The 12,875-nt window shown below is 45.2% G+C and overlaps 1 protein-coding gene across 7 annotated transcripts in view; it reads left to right on the top strand.

Annotated features, from left to right (window-relative positions):
* clocka (clock circadian regulator a) overlaps window positions 1–12,875 on the top strand; it is a 29,742-nt gene that overhangs the window by 5,730 nt on the left and 11,137 nt on the right. For all 7 annotated transcript variants that reach the window (XM_086224658.1, XM_086224656.1, XM_086224657.1 and 4 more), the window contains exons 2-3: window positions 2,249–2,334; window positions 12,569–12,793. The gene's annotated coding sequence lies outside the window, so the exon portion shown is untranslated. The remainder of the gene's footprint in view (window positions 1–2,248; window positions 2,335–12,568; window positions 12,794–12,875) is intronic.

Raw genomic sequence — 12,875 nt, 5'->3', positions numbered from 1 at the left:
AAACCGTGTTCTCCTGATATGTACTCATCCCGTCACAGACACTGAAGCTCCCGGCTGGAATTGGAACAAAGAATTCTGTGGTTCACTTGTCTGATGTCAGTTTACGTGCACCGGCGATCTTGAGTGAGCGTGTGTTGAGACAAAGGCTACGCCAACATGAGCCTCTCTCACAAACCGTTTCGCAGTCATGTCAGCTTTTCTGCCTCGCCACGTGTGCCCACCGTGGGTGAACATGACTCATTTTCGGGGTTCATTTTTGTGTGGTTTGTTCATGTCACACATCTAACATTTGAAATGTGTGTTTTTTTTAAAGAGCTAATTTTATTTCATTTGCCTGTCTTTTAGCTCTTAAGGGTTGTTTTTTTTTCTAAAGACAAGGAGGAAACAGAAAGACAGTATTATTTAATTATGTTACTTATGTACCAACAGCACATCCATGTGTACCATTTGATAGAGTAACGGAGACTGATCATGCCCCGTGAATGACCGGAATCCAGCTCAGAACTGGCCCACTTTGATTAGATAGGCAGGGACAGTTTGTTTTATTGTAGCTGCGTGCAGCACATTGGTTCCTTGAGCCCCTCCGTTTCCCTCCCTCTCACAAGCACATTTACAACGCTCCATCTCTGATTCGCAAATCCACAAACTGGGAGAAATCCTCCATCACCACTGGCAACTGCTACAACCCCCACTCTTGAACTGCCGTGTAAAGAAATACAAAAAAAATCTGGAAAAACAAACAAACTGAAATTCATGAGAAATTCATGGTCTCAGCTCTTAAATAGCGAGGAGATTTCCAATGTAGCTTGGTCTTTCCCAGACAGCGGTTGTTTCTTGTAAAATGGAAAACAGTTGACCTACATGCAGATAGAGCAGGGGCAAACACACGACCAGGATGTTGCATGTGATTTTGCTGGGATCGTGAAGGCAAAATTGGGTCAAATCAAAGGTTTTCATCAGGTTTAGAGGTGCGTTTGTCTAGCAAGGTGGGGAAAGTTAGCGAGGCGTCCTTGAGCAGGTCTTGCGAAAGCTGGCCAGAGGCATCGCCCGTCCCATTAATGCTCAGGAACGTCTTGAGGAAATTTCTTCAAATTAAGGAAGTATTTCTACTGGGACTTGAAGACGAACCGAAAAGTTCCTGATGGCCAAAGGTCAAGGTCACTGCTTCACTTCATGGATGCAGACAAACGCGATGAAGCCTTGTTGTCTGGTTTTGTGTTGCTGGGACTGGCTGTTGAAACTGCTCTCCCAAGTCCCTCTACAGAATCAGTCGGTCATCGAGGAAACAGGAGTCACCCGCCCAGCCGTAATCAGCTGATGTCATTAATCAGTGTCCCTAACCAGTAACACACGTCACCTCAACATGGCTCCCTTCTACGCTTGTGTTGCCACACACACAGATTTGGATTGCTATCCTTATTAGGACATTCCGTCAACTGCCATTCATGTGGACAGCCTAACCCAAGCCCTAATCCTAATCCTAACCCATTGATGCCCAACCCAAACCTTAACCTAACCTCAATACACACCTGATCTCAGTTTTGAGCAGGAACTCCTCAATCACATTGTGCCGCAATTGGACCAGTCTTGGGTTCTCGTGAGGACTAAAGGTCCTGATGAGGTCACTGTTTTTACCAAAAAGGTCTCCATTAGTTAACAAAAAACAGGAACACACACACATTTTGGCACCTCCTTGCTTCAGCCTACTGGCGACTCTCTTGGACCTGTGAGGGATTCTGTTTTGCGTCCCCTCCCCTTTAGCCTAGCATAACTGGAACAGGTCATCTTAACAGCTACTTCCTCATGTCACTGACTGAGCACGGATGAACAATGAGTACTGTGATTGGTGTTCAGCTGATGAAGTAAACGTGTTTGGCTTTGTGAAATCAGTTTGGGGGTGGGTTGTGAATACTCCAGGTTCATGAGCGCTCAAACACACACTTGTGCACTCAGCAACACTTCTTGTAATTGTGGAAGTAGAACCAAGGGAGCAATTTTGTCTTACTTCTAGGAGCAGATGCTTATATTTACCTTTCCTGGAAGTCGTCCCTACCCAGCTGATGTCAGGGCACAGTTGTGAATGAACTTTAAAGAGGAGTGTCTGCGTGTGTGAGAGTTCAGAGCGCCTCTCTTATTTCTGCAGCGCTGTGGCTGTTGAGGCTCGCAGTGACCCAAATGTGTTAGTTCCACTTCTTTGTGACTCCGTTATACTCCTTTTGTAATTTTAGCCTTTCTGTCTTTCCAACAGGTGAGGAATTCAGACAAGACTTGACCACGCGGTTCCCTGTCAGGATGTGAAACGGTGACCTAATTAATCGTCACTCAAAGGAAAAGGTAAGACATCTTGGACTAAGAGTTCAGAGCTTTCATCTTCAGTGCAGCGACACTCCTCTAGGACAGCCGGACCAGCTACATGAGCTAATTAAAGTTAAAGCGCTCCGTGTTACTACGTAGCTGCTGCTGGTTTTGTTTGTTCAATTTGCAGTTGCTCTTTCTGCTCAATACAACCCATAAAAAACAGAGATCATGTTGAGTCACCAGATTCTAAATCACCGTCTCTTGATTAGCTGCCGTGAAGCAGTTTTGTTTTTTCTGTTGTATTAATTGGAGGGGCAGGGGGGGGGGGGGGGTGTAATGTAAACGAACATTTGGCAACATTTTGCTTTGTAAAAGTCTTACATTGTACCAGCCCATTTTTATTGTTATTATAATAATAATAGTAGTAACTCTAATTATTTGTTTAAAATCTATTTGTCCCGTCCAGTAGTGTACATTCCCCCGTGTGATATTACATGTTATGTCATAATATAATTATTGTAACGGGGGGGGGGGGGGGTGCAGATTTAAAACTGACTCTACCTTTATTTTTTGTGATAACATTATAAATGTTGATATGAAGTCTTTTTGGTCACAAGTCCTCAAATATTAAACGATGCCAATTAAGTCAGCCTTAAAAAAAGGAAACACAGCTCCCATTCATATTTCCCCATTGTGTGAGTGTTCAAGTTCAAAAGTAAGACAAAAGATGAAGTCCTGTTTCTATTTTTGAAGAGAATATTCTGCTTTTTCACAAATGATGGCCTTCTTTTTTGTAGATTTTTTTGTGATTGTACGCAAGGGTGAGGGTGGCTGTCAATGACTGACTAGGAGCTCTCCACAACCTTTTGAACTATGACAATATATCTGTAATATATGATATATGTTTGAGTGTTGGTCCAGGTGAAGCGCACGACGCTAACAGGAAGCGCGCAGCTTGCTAGGATTGATTGGATCAAAGATCTTCTGCTGTAATGTTGACGATATCGTTTCAAGGAACCTTCAGGATCATCATCATACTCCATTTACCAGGATTTCTTTTGGCTACAAAAATCAGATACCAGCTCATGTGAAGTTGCGAGTGCAGCCGTGGCTCACAGCAGCACGAGATCATCGCGCCAGGGTTGGAAGAGAAAGCTGACTCATAATCAAATGTTTAGCTGGTTAGCATCCATCCATCGTCATCTTCTGCTTATTCCTACACATTAAGGGTCGCGGGGGGGTGGAGCCTATCCCAGCGTCAACGGGTGAGAGGCAGGGTTCACCCTGGACAGGTCACCAGTCCATCGCAGGGCCAACATAGAGAGACAAACAACCATTCACACTCACTGTCACACCTACAGTCAATTTAGAGTATCAATCAGCCTCGTCCCCTCTTGATGTCTTTGGACTGTGGAGGAAGCTGGAGTACCAGAGAGAACCCACACAGGAACAGGGAGAACATGGAGACTCCACACAGAAAGATCCCGCGCCCGAGCCGGGACTCGAACCCAGAACCTTTTTGCTGTGAGGCCACAGTGCTGACCACTGCACCACCGTGCAAGCTGGTTAGCATAAGTAGCATTAATGTTCCAGTTTAGCTGTCACACGTCAGTCATACTGTGTATTGTGATGGACAAGTGTCTGAAAAAGGCGGTGGGTCCTCAGTCATTTCTGGTTGCTGCTCTTGTGTTGCTCGTACCCTTCTGAACTCCAGTGACCCACTTGGCACCAGTATGTGGCCGTTGGCTGAGTTTCTGCTCCACTGGGACATGAAGCCAGCAGCCGTGGAGGGGCTCCTGCCAACCTCCGCTGCTGCTTGCCTCTCAAGCATTCCTGTCTGTGGGCTGTGGAGTGAAAATGCAAAACAAAGACTCCTTTTGTGCCGCTGGGCCTGCGCGCGCGTGTGTGTGTGTATGTGTGTCTACTTTGAGTAGATACGCAGCTGGCTGCCCAGTGTTAAAGGCGCGGTCAGATGAAGGGCAAAGCTGACAAGCTTGAGTTGCCAATTTTATTCGTGATCCGCCAAACGCCCATGACATGATGACACCCATCCTGAGTCGCATCTTCTGTCCTTGTCACTTAGGAGACATCTTTGTTTGCAAAAAAGACTCAAACACCCTAGCTGATGTGCAGGGCTTTTTGCTGCTTCACACACAATGACCTTTTGTGTGACCTTCCTGGCAGTGAGCCTGTTGCTTCCTATCTGTTAAAAAAATTGTACAACGTTATTAAATCTATTCATTTTTTTACCGCTTATCCGAATCAAAACAACGGTGTTTCTATCATCAGCTGTTGCCTGTTGATGATCACCACGGAGCAATAACTTGTTATAAAGCAGAACACTGCAAATGTATGCATTATAATCGTATTACATTGTCGTTTTATACGTCCTTATTTGATTTTTCCAACTTGCTTCTTGAAAGATGTTAAAAAAAGTCTTCGTAAGACCTTTGTCCCTCAGGATCGTTGAACACGCAATCTTTTTATTTAGGCACAGATTTGATCTTAACTTGTGTGTGTGAGAACATTTTTTACAGCATCATCAGTACTTCTGTGTCTCAGCTGTTGATAGTTAAGCTTGATGAATGAATGAATGAATGAATGAATGAAAAAGCAGCTCACTTGATCACACACAGGAAAACTGTTCTTCCAACTCTTTCATAGCGTGCAGCATTTCAGGTTGTTGCTGGAGGTGGCTTATGGTTGTGTATTGTCATATTGCTTTATATAAACAAAAGTATCTGTCGAAGCCCTGGGGGCTTCAGGGGTCTCGCGGTATCCTAGCTGTCGGTAGGACTGCGCTCTTCTGGACAGAGACCTCGGATGTTGTCCCTCGAATCTGCTAGAGTCACTCTCTCAGTTTGGGGGTCACGGCCCCCAGTGTTCTGACTACTGGCACCCTGTTGCCTTCACTCTCCACATCTTCTCTAGCTCCTCTCCAGGACCCTGGTATTTATCCAGCTTCTGGTGTTCCTTCTTCTGGATGGTGCTGTCTCTTGGATGGCTACATCCATCACCACTGCCTTCTTCTGTGGTTGCTCCATCAACACCTCCACCACCTCAGGAGGATTATTCTGTTCTGAGCTTGGGACCTGCAGCCCCGTCTTGGTGCAGATGTTCTTGTCCTCTTTGCAGCCACTTGATCGTGGGGCTCCATGCTGGCTCTTCCTGCCTGCATCTTCCTCCCTGCTACTATGTGCTGAACTGTCGCAGGGGCATCTTGGCACAGCCTGCACCTGGGGTCCTGTGGGGTGGTCTGGACCCCACCCTCTATCCATCTGGTACTATGTGCCTGCTCTCGTTCTGCCATGACTAGAGCCTCTGTGCTGCTTTTCAGTCCAGCCTTCTCCAGTCACTGCTAGGATTTCTGGACATCAGCCTCTTCTTCCATGGTACATTGCTTGCAGGGGCTTCTCCCTCCCTGCTGGTTTGTTTTCCTCCTCCTCTGAATCATTGGATTTCTGCTGACTGGGGAATTCACTTGGCAGTTCGTCTTTGGGGGCCATGTTCCTGATGTAGACCTGGATCTTGGTTGCTTGTTCCTGGACGGTGGTTCTGATGTTCACCGGTCCGGAGCCCCCTTTGCAGAGTTGGTGTTAGCGTTATCGCAACTCATCCTACTATAAGCTTGGGTGTGTTTAAAAAAACAACAACAGGTATTTTCACCTGTTCTTCAGCTGCATGGGGTGGTTGTGGCATGTTCTACTCTGCCCCCCCCCCCCCATAACAGTAGGGAAAACTCTGAATATGGAGTATCAATGTCAAAATCTACTCCAAGTATTTGTTTTATCGTTAAAGGGGTATTGTATCAAAGGAGAGATGAATGTAGAAAATATCCATCCATCCATTTTCTATACCACTTATCTATTAAGGGTCGTGGGGGGGGGGGGCATTGGGTGAGAGGCGGGGTTCACCCTGGACAGGTGCATCAGGAGCAATTAGGGGCATCAGGAGCAATTAGGGGCTCAGTATCTTGCTCAAAGATATTTGGACACGGTCACCGGGGGAAGTGGGGATCGAACCAGCGACCCTTCGGTTGCTAGACGGCCACTCTACCTCTGAGCCACGCTGCCCCCTTAGAAAATATCCACTTTCATTCAAAGCTGCATCTCTCATAAATGATAAAATGACTAAATGGGATCAAACTGAGGCAACTTGGTATCTGCTCCAACGTACAGATGAAGCTGGAGTTTCTTCTGATTTTCTTAGTGTAAGCTTGTCTCCATCTGCTGCTCACAAACCTCCAGGAGCATCCATGGGTGCTCAGGATATCGAAGTACTGAAACTGTATCCTTGGTGGGTATCAGCTACTGGTCCCTGGTTTACATATGCAGATTCACTGTTCATGTGTCAGCTATTGAATTAATCAGTTTAATGATTCACAACAGTGGCGTTCAGTTCCACCGTGTCTCTCCTCAGTTCCTTTTTTGCCTCATCCTTCTGTAGTTTATCCGCAGTTTAAATCACAACAGCGCCACTCTGCATTTGCTTGGTGACGGTTGAAAGACGGGAGCGATTACTTGTGATCTCTTATCCTCACTGATGTGTAACAGTATCACAGTACAGATCAGTAATGTTTCCAGGACAAATGCTGAAGCAACGATGCACGTCGAGTTGATGGGTAGACCGACGTGTGTGACAATAGGAGTCACTTTCTGTAGTCTAATAGGTGTGTGTGTGTGTGTGTGTGTGTGTGTGTGTGTGAGAGAGAGAGAGAGAGAGAGAGAGATGGGGCAAGCGTCAGCTGTGGAGGAATCCACTTGAGCTATTTTTACTCTGCATGGTGAGGCCAGTTGCTATGGTGTTACCAGTAGCACTGTTGCTGCGCTGGCATCTCAGTGTGGGGTGCGTGACGAGCGGCGCCATAGATCCACTTCAGTGACTCTGACTCATATCCTCAGAGCTCTGCTGCCCTACATCTGAGTGTGTCTGTGTGTGTGTGTGTGTGTGTGTGTGTGTGTTGGGCGGGCGTGTAAACACACACTCAGACATTCAATAATGCTGTGTGTGCAGTAGACGCATGATGGAAAATGGGCTTTTCCCTCCTATGGTATAAAGATACTTGAGCATGTGTGAAGCATGTTTGACATCTTTCACTACAAGTTTGATACGTGTGAGTCCCTGCTTAGCCTGTTTTTTTTGGGGGGGGGGGGCTTCCTCTGTAAGAGGGATATCTGATGAGGGCAGTGTTATTGGCAAGGAGAGGAAGGTGTTGCCTGTGGAGCTGTGATTAAGTTAGATTGAGGAGGAGGAAAGTAGGTCATTGGGCCAGCAGGTCAGTGTAGCACAGATGACATCACGGTTATAAAACCTCTGTGCTCCCAGTTACACAATGCTCACTCTCCACTGCAGCTCCTGCTGAAGCTTCTGCCTGCACACTGGCCTCTTCCCTCCTCCTCCTCTTAGTTCTCAGTGTTCATATCCATAATATTAATATTATTATTATAATTATTCTGGCATCCAAGCCTGCTTTGGCCTTTTTTTTTTTTTTTTTTAAGTCTTGTTGTGATTTGAGTTTTTGGACAACTACAAATGTAAGTTGGTGTCCGGTCTGGTGACAAAGATTCTCACTACAACTTTTCACTCCTTGACCTGGCCACGCATGTTGAAACCGCACCAGTCACGTGCAGTGAGCAGTAAAAGAACATGCCTGTCAGTGAAACGGTGTGCTAGAACCTGCTCCTCCTCCTCCTATTACCCTGCTTTTGGTTGCATGTACCAACATGAAATCCCATTCACCCAATTGACTTCCCTGATTTGTTTTGATCAACAACGCCATTTTATAATTCCAAGACTCAAAGACTATTTGGATTTTCAGTCATGAGAAACAGCTGAAGTGCTGTCTGGGTTTCCCCTCACACACGCTGTATGTTGCCAGAATAATAACTAATAAATGTTAGAATGAGCAAATTTACCACAAATGTGTACTGTTCTCCTAGTTCGTATTCTTAATGTTGTAGGGATGAAGGGATAAGATAAGATAAAGAATCATGAAGCATTTCATGTCACATCAAAATCAGGATTGTCGCGATGTTAAGTAAACATCTCAGTGAAAATTTCTATCAAACGTCAGGAGCTGACTCAATCAAGGAACTCTGGATATGAGTGCAGAATCTGTATGCATGACACAGCAGTTTGGGACCATGAGGTCTCCTGGTGTCTGTAGTTTGAGTACTGTGAACCAATCAAATTTTAAATTTGATTTATTCTCAAAAGAGGTGGGACGTGTTGGTTAAAATGCAGGCACACAACCTATCGGCATCGTCTGACAGCTGTTTAGCTTTCTGATTTAATGGAAACAGTCCAGTCGTTGTGCTTCGGCTGCACTCTCACGTTTCAAGTTACTAATTGGGTTGTGAGCGACAAACAGCAAACAGAAAAGGAAGTGTTGGCCTGGATATCTGCTAGCTACGCTGGAAACTCCCCAGAGGCTTTTCATAGGTGATGGGTTCCAACATCGACGAACCACCACAGCGCCATCAAAGCTGGTGACCCAGAGAATCGAGCTGCCGGCCTCACACTGGCCTTCCTTCCCTGCTGTCAGCCATAGTGGGCGGGTTGTGTTCTGTCTAGGGAGACGAGGGGTCCACATCTTCTGATCCATTTTTAGCAGGCCTGCTCGTTGCCTGATTGGTTTCCTTGGTCACCTCAGCAGCAGCAGTTTACCTTTAGCTCGCATATTCCTCTCGCTTGTTGAGTAATTTCTGAGTGCTTGGGAGTTCCTTTGTCTCGTGAAGCCCACCCATTGTCAGTACCTCTTATCTTGTTCAGGGTCTTGGGGAGCTGGAGCCTATCCCAGCATGCGTTGGGTCAGAGGCGGGGTCACCCTGGACTCACCAGTACATCGCAGGTCCCACATGTAGAGACAGAAAACCATTCAGACTCACATTCGCGCTGGCGCTTTCTCCAGTTAACCTAGCAAGCATGTTTTAGGTGCGTGGGAGGAAGCTGGAGATCCCAGCGAGAACCCACTCAGACTCAGGGAGAACATGCAGGCCGGACCGTCTTGCTGTGAGGCGACAGTGCTAACCGCCGCACTGCTGTGCCACCCTTCACTTAAAGCCCTGTCATGAATATTTTTTGATAGTTATTTGAATTTTAAGCAGTAATACCAAACTTTAACTAGGATTCTACTGCATTTTAATCATGAAAGGGTTTCATCCCTTGAGTGCATTGTTGACGAATGAACACATTTTGCTGCCGCTAAAGTTGTCTGGAAAATATGGAAACCGATGAACTCAGCAGGAACAATGGTGTGGAGGCAAATCAAAAAGCCAGTCAACACATTCAATAAAACTGGGACATTAGGATCCTCATGAAGGGGGCGTTTATTTCAGGGCAGTTGCATTATGAGTGGGTTTATCTTGGCTGTTCCCCGTGAATTGGCAGGAATAAACAGACATACTGATGCGTGCTGATAATCTAATATGATTAATGCATCTGACTTTAATGGTCTATGGTGTTGTTTAATCTGATCATTTAGAATATTCTCTCAACAGATGAGAGGTTTTGTGTCTTAAGTCTTCATCTGGAACTAGATGTCACACGGCCGTGTCGTAAATGCCGTATTTCCATCTGAAGAGTCAGAAACACAAACCCAAAGTATTAAAGTGAAGTACTGCGTGTTGCGTGGTCATTTTCCGTGACTGCATGTACTGCATGTTACCAAGTTCTTAATTTGTTTTCAACAGCAAGATTGCAGCTTCATGTTGTCCTTCCTTTGACGGGGAGAAAATCTTTTTAAAGAATTAGTCAAAAGGCACATTTAACAGTAGACGCTCTGCTTTTCCCGACAGAAAAATACTTGAGGAACACAAACAATCAATACCAATGATTCATGCTTCCTCTTTTTAGGCAATAGATTAATCGAGTGACACATCTAATATGCAAATATTGGAGAAACCAAAAGATGGTTACGGTATAAACAGAGCGATCAGTTACACATCGGAAACAGAACAACAAGCTGACGTTCAGTCGGGATCGGTGAGGGAACAGCGACTCGATTCTTAGAACAGGATGATGACATCATAGCAGGCCTAACCATGCCGGGAGAGGACGATACATATTCATTTATATTTGTGTGGCTCTAAAACAAAAACCCATCTGTTGCATACTGATGTGTTTTTGTGTATGTAGGGACAGGATGTATCCATTTGAGTCTGGATGTGTGAATGCATTTCTGACTCTATAAATGCTCTGAATGACCGACTGAAGACGCGGATGCTGATTCTGCTTCTGATACCTTGAATTGTGGCGAGTGAATCCTATGAAATGTTAACACTTGAATACACCTCATTTAGTTTGGCTTTTGCCCAAAACTTTGATTCAGAATTTGTTGACGTAAAATGAAAGTGAAAAAAGTGTTGTTGAACGTTGGAGAGTTTGATTCAAAGGCAAAAAAAAATATTCAGAGCTAGAAATTCAAAGTCTGACAGAGCAGATTTAGTTCCACACAGCAAAACCCCATAGAGGAACAGCTCCATTTTTACTGTGTGACGGATGTCTGGACTGCTGGTTACATCGAACCCTGCAGGTGTGACCGATGCTGTTGGCAGAGCTTCCTGACGGTGACTCCTCACGTTTATTGGAATCCTTTGAATGGAAGTCTGCTGCCTCGATGTCCGCCTCCATTCTCTGGCCTCCATTTTAACCGTTTTGAACACACCTTCTCTGTGCATCAATGTTCAGCTGCCCACTGTGTGAGGTACACCTAAATAAAACTAATGCGGCCAACAGTCTGACAGTAAATCCTCACGAATCCTGTGATACTTCTCTCAGTGTGTTTGGGAAAGATTTTCCTGTCTGTTTACAAAAGACTGGGAACTCATGAGGTCACCACAGGTCACATGACAGCGCCACAATTTACTGGACTATTGAAATAAATCAAAACCTCCCCTCAAACAGATTCAACAGCAGCTACACATTGAAATCCTTGTGAAAGGAGTGTTTGTTGCAGGGCAGCATCAGTTTATCCAGGTGTACCTATTAAATTGTCAAATGGAAGACATTTATAGATAAATGTGTCAAATAGGAAATAATAACATAGCGTTTCAGTGAAATTATATATCTGTGTGTGTGTGTGTGTGTGTGTGTGTTCACATATGCGGTGAATGGAAGTGTCAGTGCGCACCTTCTGTCATGCAGTGTAGATGAGTCTGACAATAGAAGTTGATTTCCCAGCAACACAAAGTTGCCGTAATGGCGAGAAAACCGAGGCAGATGTTGACAGTAATCAGTTCATGAAAATTCAGGTCAGATGTTTCTGCTGGAGCCCTGGTGGCTACCTGACACAGGCGGTGTACATCAGCAGGTAGCGAAGGGCTGAAGTCACGGCCGGCTGTGCAGATCTGGTGGTTGATCTCGGATGTTCCCTCTCAAAAAATTAAATATCCAAACACAATGGGATGTGCGCTCAATTGGTACGGTCTGCAGCGCGGTGAGTTTAGTTTGGCTGGTTATGTCTGTTGTGGTAGAGCAGGCGTTAGCAGACTTTCCTCCAGTGTGGGACGGCGTGTGTGTCACCTGATGTCAGCCTGTAGTTTCATCTTGCTGAGCGGCGGTCGACCTGCCACACGCTGAGCTGACGGGGACGACATACTAATGCTGTCAGCTCCGGAGTCGATCTAACAAACAAATGTCAAGTTGTTTAATGGCAAAATTAGTGACTTGATAAACATGGATCAATTATTAAGGGGCCATTGTTGTTTTAATTATTGTCTTTTTTATTATTGTCAAATATCGCTGTCGCTGTACAATTCAGGTTAGATCCTCATCACGGTGTACAGCCAGCGGGCCTGATCAGATGAATTCTCCACGTGCTGGAGGGTCATTACTCTTTGTGTCTTCTCTGATGCAAAGTTGAAATTCTCCAAAGTGGCAAAGCAAAATCAGTCAGTATTTGTAAAGTTTTAATTGCTGTTTAGGCTTGAAGAACCCAAAACAAAGCTATGATTAAGGCCAAAGTATAGAGGAAGGTGTGGAAAATACATGTATGGAGTGCACTGATAAAAATGTGCATACCTGCCATTGCGAGAAATTTCTCAATGAATTAAGAAATTAAAGGCTGCGTTTGATGCTAAAGTCAAGTAGACAATGACATAAACTGCAGAGAAGTGTATAAAGAATAGTCGAGTCAAAATATGAGTCCTTGTTCAGACAAACTTGACATAAAGTCAGTATTTTCAAAAACTTGCTGATGTCAGAACCTGAGAAGCCTCTTCACCTGCTCGGACGTCTCTAATGACTGGAAGCTTGTCTTTCTGATGTCTAGATACAGATGTCGCTGCCATGTTCCACGCTCACTCCTGGAGGAGGCAAGAAACCCGACTCACTGGAGGCTCTCCTGCGTTTCCCTGCCGTCTGACTGGGGACACATTCAGCGAATCTCCAAGGCTCCTAGAGGCTCGCCGTCACTGCAGCGTTTCCACTCAGACCTCACGTTCATCCAGCAGCACCTTCCTCACGCTGTCCCAGGACTGGCTGTACTGTCAGTAAGGTGAGATCGTTGCAACTGTTCAACTTTTTTTTTTTTTTTATAAGTGAGTGGTTTAATCATTTATGCATGTTTTTTTCCCCCC

This window comes from Aulostomus chinensis, chromosome 14 (assembly GCF_037954235.1).
Source record: "Aulostomus chinensis isolate RoL2024-O1b breed Wild chromosome 14, RoL_Achi_v1.0, whole genome shotgun sequence".
In the NCBI taxonomy this organism is placed as follows: domain Eukaryota; kingdom Metazoa; phylum Chordata; class Actinopteri; order Syngnathiformes; family Aulostomidae; genus Aulostomus; species Aulostomus chinensis.
Note: the sequence above shows the minus strand (reverse complement) of the source record. Positions and strands in the feature narration are given on the sequence as shown.